Source organism: Cibotium barometz, chromosome 3, assembly GCF_041138505.1.
Source record: "Cibotium barometz isolate CiBa-2024 chromosome 3, ASM4113850v1, whole genome shotgun sequence".
Taxonomy (NCBI): domain Eukaryota; kingdom Viridiplantae; phylum Streptophyta; class Polypodiopsida; order Cyatheales; family Cibotiaceae; genus Cibotium; species Cibotium barometz.
In genome coordinates, this window is record NC_141048.1 from 54,394,995 (window position 1) to 54,404,011 (window position 9,017).

General features: G+C 36.2%; 1 long non-coding RNA gene across 2 annotated transcripts; it reads right to left on the reverse strand.

The window, feature by feature from the left end:
• Window positions 1-1,069: 1,069 nt before the first annotated feature.
• LOC147640273 (uncharacterized) lies at window positions 1,070-5,289 on the reverse strand. Of its 2 annotated transcripts, none has more exons than XR_015262696.1 (2): window positions 3,886-5,289; window positions 1,070-1,412 (listed from the first exon to the last, which is right to left on the reverse strand). It is a non-coding gene; the product is annotated as an uncharacterized LOC147640273 (long non-coding RNA). The 2 variants fall into 2 exon arrangements; XR_015262695.1 differs by having other exon boundaries at window positions 1,070-1,457.
• Between the last annotated feature and the right edge of the window lie 3,728 nt (window positions 5,290-9,017).

The window sequence follows — 9,017 nt, forward strand, 5'->3', positions numbered from 1 at the left end:
GAAGTCGCCTTGATGGTTGGAATCAAAACATGAAATCCTTCGAGCTCTACCTTGATGATGATGGGATCCTTTATCCCTGCAAACAATGCCATGGGCCACCACATAATGCAAGGGGACCCATGTACCCCCTTAGTACAGATTCCTGAACTCTTCCTTGGCCCCTATATCTTTCGCTCTACCTTGATGCAAACTCATGAAGATACACAAATTTTTGCTCAATAAGAGCTAATGTTAGCATCAAACACACAATGCAAGGGAGAGGCATTGTTTTTTTTTAATGGAACCAAATTTGATGTGTGGGGCCTCCAAGTCATGTAGGGGCCTTTCATGTGATGGCATGCCCGAAAGCTCACATGAGAAATCCTGGTTCTACAAAAACCACGCTTTTCTCGCACGAGTCTGCTTATTATTGTACTTTACAAATAGTTATAAACCTATATTCATTTTTATACCTTATGTCTATAGACTTAAAAATTAACAAGATAATTAGTTAAAATATAATAAATAATAAATCCTACTTCTATTTCATGATATATTATTATTATTATATTTTATTATTTACATAGTTACTTATACGATTCTTTGTACCTAAACATATCCTTAAAGTTATATTTATTTTTATACTTATATATACTTATATCTATAGACTTAAAAATTAACAACACTTCACTAAAATATAATAAATCATAAATCATCCTTCTATTTCACATTACATTATATTATTATTATTATTATTATAAATTATTTACATAGTTACTTATATTATTATTTATGCTTGAATATATACTTAAATTTATATCTATTTTTATACTTACATATACTTATACCTATAGACTTAAAAATTAAATATAATTCATTTAAATATAATAAATCATAAATCATACTTCTATTTCTAGAATGGTGAATTATATTATTATTTACACTTAAATATATACTTACACTAATATTTACGTTTGTACTTACTTATACTTATCATTATTTTCTTACATATACATGAGATTGAGACACAATAGACTTAAAAAGCCATAACGCTTTATTAAAATGTATAAAACTTAAAAAACCACAACACTTTTAGAGAAACGGATTCTTGTATTCACTTGGAAGAATAAGGATTACATTGAATCCACAGTCTGAAGAATGTTTGGAGCAATACATTGCTTGCATGTTTTGTAATGTTCACTCTGACTCCCAATCTTCCTACAATCCAACTTGAAATAGAAGTTAGAACGGGGATCATTGGACATCAGCTGGATTTCTTGGCTCAAAAAAATAAGGGGCCAATGACTCTCTACATTAACACTAAAAGGGTCATGACCCTCTCGAATAATAATCACATCAATGATTAATGAATGCATCCATCTCGCATGTCTTGGTCTAAGCTGAGCCACTCCCCTCGTAGAAGCCACCACCTCCTATACATGAAGCAAATGCATAAAGTTTGTCTTACAATGAAGTACCTATCATTAAAAACAAACAAAAACCAACATAAAAACATAAAAACAACAACAACCAACATAAAAATAAATATCAATCAACATAAGTAATTGTGAATACGAACTATCAACAATTAACATAAGTGCAAACTTACCTAAAGGTAACATCTGACAGAGTGATTCTAGAATCTACACTCAATGATATCATTGTGGTGAGAGTGCCATGACATTCCCAATAACTAAGTCATCCAATCCTTAGATGGGCACTTACATTGGTAAGTAATCTTACTTCTGATCACTACTTCACAGGATATCCAAACAAAGAAAATGGAACAAACAAACTTAGATGCACATCTTTAGAGCCTATGGTGGGTTTCATGGCACCAAGAACATCAATTTTTATCTTGACCCTACATGCCTCTCACATGTCTAAGCTAGAATTATATCATTCCTGGCTAGACAACGATGGTAGTGGAATGTACTCCCAACTATATTTCTCCACACAAAATACAAGAAATCATAAAAGTAAACAAGGAACCTATCTCTGAATGGAAAACATTTACCTTTCCTATTAACCACTCTACATTTTGCCATTCATGCAGAGTAGATGTATATAAATCTATAAGCAACAAACATGCTTATATTAAAATTCTATCCAATAACCATAGAAGCAAAGCACAAGAACACAAAGCACAGAGATATGAAATTATTTTTAGTCATCTGTCTTGCACTAAAGTTGTCATGATGCACTCAAATCTCTTTATGCATATAAACATGCTGAATGAAAGCTTCTGTTATTCTACCTATACCATTTATGCATCTTTTGAAGTCTATGATTCTACCCTTCCATTGTCTGTTGGGGTTTGTTACATCTTTAAGCTTGACCTTGAAACCTCCACGAGTACTTGGCTGCATTAAAATCCAAGCTAACTTATTGTTCTCATCATACTTCAAGTTATCTTCATCATCTCTCCTATTAAACATCTCCACTATGTGAATATTATTGACTTTCCTTCTTCTTGAAGATATCTACAATAAAAAGAAAAACACCAAATTAATAAATTTAGAGTGTGATTAATAAATATATGTGTTATAGAGAAGTAAGAAATAAAGATTGTAAGCAATAAATAAAGATTATAATAACAAGAAATATTATCTTCTACAACCGATTGCTTTGATATTAACATAACCTTGTTGCTCACAACCATGCTTCTATGAAAATAAGTAGTAACACATTATGAAAAACATAAAGAAAACCTTAAACCTATGAAATGAGATATAAATGATCATTACTCATAGGACTTAGTCCACAAGAGATACCATTTCAGATCTAGATAGCTATATTACTGATATTCCTCATTCTTGAAGACATCTGCTGTAAAAACACTTAATTAAAAAAGTTAGTCTTTATGATTACTAAATATCTCTGTTATAGCAGTAAGAAATAAAGATTATACGCAATAAATAAAGATTAAAACAACAAGAAATATTAGCTATTGTTTTGATTTACACAACCTTAATTTTCAAAGCTTTAGGGTTTGTTTGTGTTTTATCTTGATGTGTTATTATTTAATTTCATAGGAGCAAGATTATGAGCAATACTCACATCAAGATAAAATATAAACAAACCCTAAACCTATGATCATTACTCAGAGAAATTTGATGCCACTTTAGATCAAGATAGCTTTTTATGGTGTACAGAAGAGAAAGTTCACATGAGAAAATAGGCATAAGTCACTAAGGTTTTGTCCAAATGAGATGAAATTTTATAAGAAGAGAGCTATGGTGGAGAGCAACATAGCTATAAAATTTTGTGAAGAAAGAACCAGAGTTGGAGAGGATATAACAATATTGAATTCTATAAAAAAAGGGGAGGAAATGGAAAGATAGTGAAATGTGAAAGGAGAAAAAGTAGAAATTTAAACAGTAAAAAAAAGGAAAGAAAAGAAATTCGGGTTTAAAACTTCATAGGTTGTGACCACAAGGTACATCTAACAGGAAAGAATAGTTTATGGTGAAAACCACCAAAAAATCTAGCATTTCTCTATTTTTTTAAGTTATGGCCGGCTCAAATTTTATTGTCCTAAGAGATTTGGGCAAAAATATGACAAAAAGCTCCATGTTACATGAATCTAGAATCCTAGTTCTCTCATTAGCTAGGCCATTGTTTTTTTATTCACTCCTAAAAGGGAAAAAATGGAGAGTCCAAATTTCTCCTAATCAAAGAAACTTTAGCGATATGTTGAGAATTTTGTTAGAGTTGGTCTAAGAATAAAATGGGGTTGGTTAATGAAAGGTGATTTTTTGATGGGCCTACTTATATTCCTTCAAAAATTAAGGCTTTACAAAGTTTGGGCACCTTTCATAATTCTTGTAAACTAGCAATTTAAACATGATATTATTTAAAATACATGTGAAATTCCAATTTTCTAAAGCTAGAAACAAAATTTACCAAAATAGTGAAACTCTCAAGTGGAAGTTGATGTAGCATGATATTGTTGCCACTTGTTTGCAATCGGATCCCTTCCTTCGCCTTGTATCTTTAGTACTACTTTCTTTTATAGGCACCATTCCTTTCTGCTTTTAATGTCCAACCTTCCTGTTTCGGTCCTTTGATATCTAATAAGAAATTTATAACTATGGAAAATATTAGATAAAGTTTTGGGAAAAACATCAATTTCAAATAAAAACAAGAAAGGGAAAAAAATACCACTTTTAAATGGATCACAAATTTGAGAGGTCGCTTCCCCTACTCTCCCCAAGAGATCACTATGCTCTCCCCCAAGAGATCACTATGAACAAACCCCATACGTGCATGCAAGAGATCATTCTTAACCTGCATAGCTATACATTTTTATAACATATAGATAAACTATTTGTAACTTTTAAAGATGATTGAAAGATTTAATAAACTATTTTTAACTTTTAAAGAAGATTGAAAGATTTAATAAAAACTCTACAATACAATAAAACCCCTTCTATTGAATTCACATGATTGCTATGCTATCTTGCATACTCTTCATAGTGACTTTCTATAGGTGTCGCCCCCTTTCCACTATATTATGCTGATATGGGGACTCCGCAGGAGGAAGAGCATAAAACTAGTGTGTTGTAGGCAGACTCAAAAAACATACAAGTGACATAATCAATCAAAAGAAATTAATAAAGCTTGGATTTGAAAGGCAAAAAGGCAGCTTGCAAGTGTGGCAAGAAGCTCTTTAGGATAGCGCTTGCGTGAACCGCTACAGTACTCTTTGTTTCTCCTGCGAGCTGCTTCGTTTGATTTCATGTGCATGCATGCCGCTACTGATCGATGCTGCGTGGGCCAGTCCAAAAGAAAGAGTACTGTACGCGACTCACGTAAACGTATCGATTCAAAAGGCTTCGTGATCATACACGGCTCCGCCTGATCATGCTCTATGTTAGATCTACAGCCCAGGTAGCTGCGATTGACTATCAAACTGCCAAGTGGAATTACAAGAAGCAGATCTACTCTTAGGTCGCCTTTCAATACTGCGGAGTGTAATTACAAGAAGCCGACTAGAAATTATACGCAGCGCTACCATCGTATAATTATAAATCATTAAAAGGCAAACTCAAATTAAAGATTAGGCGCAACAATGCTACAATCTGTTTGGCAGTAAAGTATGGAGGACTGAGGTCTAGTAGACTGCAGAGGAAGGCGGATGTGCTTGGCTATCGAGCTACATGAACAAGAAGCGCAGCTTGAGTGAAGGCGTGGATCAGGAGTTGAGGGGTTGAGCCTTCTAAACACAGACAAGGAACTGTTGCAAAAAGCCTCGTTTAGCCACCAGCTTTACTTGCATCGTCGTGGATGATGCTGCAAGCTCGATCTAGTACAGCATCCGGGTTGGCAAATTTACATTGGGGTGTAGGTACAATAAACGTGTTGATAAAATAATGCACTACAAAGTTGAATCACGTGGGCACATGAGTGGCAGAAAAGGAAGAAAAATTCGACCAATCAGTGTGAGCCGCGTGTTGCTAAATGGTTTCTTTTTTAATGCCCATGATGTTGGGGAGTGTGGATGTGTGTGTGAGGGGCTGGTGTGTGTGGGGGAGTCCTTTTTAATGCCCATGTTGGGGAGTGTGGATGTGTATGTGAGGGTGTGTGGTGGTGAAAAACATTTTTCCCAACCAATGGAAGACATTGAAATCTAGCCGGTTTTTTAGCTCAAAATGATGAGATTTGTCGGTTTTATAACTGAAAATGGTAAAAGTTGATTGGTTTTTTTCAAGGCAAAATCCAATTTTATTCCAGATTTTGAAATTTCAGCTAGTAAAAAATATAGTAAACATCGATTTTTGGTGAACATGTGTGTTTTTTTGGGGGGAGTTTTAGGCCTCTTGGTGCCTTTGGGAAAATGATAAATATCGGTTGTTTATCTTGTCGTTTGTGTTTTTTTTAATAGAATGTTTACTTAAAAGCCATGGATTATCAATAATAATAACGCTAGTCACCTGTAGCCTACCTACAGCCTTCCCCTAATCTTAGGGCTTTCAAACCTCACCAGATTAAGATTTAATGCCAAAAATATGGGTGCCAAATTTTGATTCAAGTTAATTAATTATACAGATGGGAAAGGGATGAGGTTTTATAAGGTGGAATTCACTGTTTCATGGTACCAACCTGTGGTAAATTTGCAAGGGTCTTAACCCAAAATGGGCTTTAAATATAAGCATGATTCTTTGTTTGTAATTACTACCTATTTGGAACGGTAGTCATTTATTATTTATTGTGCTAAAACCTCACGGCAGCTACTTTTCGTAGTAGCGACATGCAGCTGGTGAGGAGTCCCGAGTTTAATGGGGAATGCAAAAATACTTTAGACAATCCACTACTGGAGGCTTTTGAGGCTCGATGGAAGGCGAGCCACGAGGAGATCAACGTGTGTGTGTGTGTGTGTGTGTGTGTGTGTGTGTGTGTGAGGGATGGTGAGTCACGACGGCTTCAACGTGTGTGCGTGAGAGAGAGAGAGAGAGAGAGGGGTGTGTTGTGAGAGAGAGAGAGAGAGAGAGAGAGAGAGAGAGGGGGGGGTGTGTTGTGTACTTACTACACTTCTTACTGGTCCGTATTTGAAGTGTGTCACACAGTGAGAGTGTGTGTGTGTGAGAGTCCGTATCTGGAGAGTGTGTGTGTGTTACACAGAGAGTGAGTGTGTGTGAGAGAGAGAGTGAGAGGTGTGATGGTTTACTACACTTCTTACTAGTCCGTAGCTGTACTAAAACCATTACCGGAGAGCGCTGTTTCGCGTTGGAGAGTTCATTCAAGATAGCAAGTGAGGTACATATTCAGAGTCTTCAATAGACACGAGGAACGCCCTTCAAGCATGTTACAACGCCCCCTGTAATGTATACTTCAGTACATTTTGTGAGAAACCGGTCCTTGAATTGAAAGACTAAGATTTTGCCAACTTAGGTAATGATACCTCCATTTGTTGCATGGTTGGGGTTTGTTTCGCTCTAGTATTGGTCCTCTCGTTTCCTCTTTTTGATCACAAAAAAAAATGTCTTCAATGGGCATCTACATTCTACAACCCTAGTAATGTCATTCACACATTTGCATCCTCCATGGGTTGGTGGGCGTGGAGTAGTTCATTGTGAGTAGAGGAGATTTGATGCCTCCAAGTTACTTCATTCCTTGAAAATTTGAAGTTGCAAGTTTGACCAGCTTTTCACAGTTGAATTTGTAGAGCCCACCATGTTCTCACACATAATTTGTAGAGCCCACCATGTTCTCACACATAATTTGTGGAGCCCTCCACCATGAAGAGGTGGTATGTTTTTAATTTTGCAAGTCCACTCCACTTGTCACATGGACTCGCAATCCAAGGAAGCAGTTGAAATAATGATGGGTGCTACTCCAGCATCAAGCTCAACCCTTATAATGTGGTAGTTTCCCTTGTTTTCACGCTCACACGTGGGTGTCTACTTCATTGTGGAAGGGAAGCTCAACCCTTATAATGTGGTAGTTTCCCTTGTCTTTCGTGCTCACACTTTGGTGTCTACTTCATTGTGGAAGGGGTCATTCCCACGAGTGTAACAAGTGATAGCATTTTCCTTGCATTTTAATAAGTTATGATTACATGTGTATATTGAATGCAATGAAAAGTAACATAAGCCCTTAAAGTGATGGGCCATCTTATCCTAGATTTTGTACTTTTTTACAAATGTTGCAAGCTATTACTTTTACATCATATATTTCAACAAGATCGTGGTGCATAAGGTGAAATAGAGGATGAATGTGAGGAATACGTACACACCAATCTTCCATCATCGCCATCAAAGCTCTCAATAATAGAAAAACAAGGTAGATCCAATCATAGATATTAAGTTTGTTTCCTTCACTAAGGGCACAAGCAACACCCCTTGTGTTAGAGCACCATAATAAATGCATCATCAAGAACCAATGTTGTTTAATATGATGCCCTACATGTAGATTTTGCACCCATTGAAGAGCCTGTACTAGAGCCGAAAGTTCTCGCACAGTCCCAAGTACTTTCTCCATAGCCACTAGAGCAACCTATAGAAGTCAAGGTAGAAGAATAGAGAAAACAAGAGGAGACCCACATGACATACGAACTTGTGCAGAAGAAGACGCTCCTAGGAAAAAAGAAGTGTATGAAAAGGTGCTAGTAAACGAAACAGGTATAGTTTCTCCTACACCCACCAAGGTTGAAGTAGGAGGCCCATCACCCAAGCAAACTGTAGATGTGATTCCCTCTCTAAAAGATCTAAGCTTGTAGATGCCATCACTACCATTCCTTAAGGACTTTTCTCTCTTATCTCCAATCCATAATGAGGAGAAATTTGTCAACTACATGTCAGAAATGGAGCAATACCTCAAGAAAAGGTACCAAGAGTTGGACTTACATTGAAAATCCAATCAAAGAGGACTCATGTCAACAGGGGTCGCCACCATCCTAGATCAAAATCAACATCTCCACCGTAAGAAGCTCAAATTTTATGAAGAGAACTCAACATGACAAATGATAAATTATTGTGGAAATATCTAGGAGGAATAAAGTGCAACAAGCACTCAAGGAGCAGTTCATTAGTAGATTGAAGGCAAGCTAAAGGAGTTGAATGCTGACTTGGACTTATTAGCCTCAAAGTACACCAACCAAAGGGAGTTACAGTCCGGGGAGTCCACAAAATTAAATTAAAGGGTAAGCAAATAGGAAAATCATATGCTAATGGAGCTCAAAGAGCAATATGAGCGGAAGCTACAGGCAGAAGAAAAGAAAAAGAGCTAATGAAATTAAAGCTCAGCTACAACAAATAGAGGAAACATTTAAATCTAGGAAGAAGTAAGCTGAAGAGCAACTGACAAACCTTCAAAAGTCTGGGATGGCTTAAAGGAAGCACATAGCAGTCTTCTCTTATCATTAAGTGTTTGTCGGTGTATGTGTGATTTGTTCACAAGAAATCTGCTCTTATCTTTAAGTGGAAACTGGTGAGAGATTCATTGTTACATTTGTCGCTTATTCAGTTGATTCATTACTTCATTGGGTGACACATTAGAGTGAAGAAGAAGCTTTCAAATCTGTCTACACATTTGTG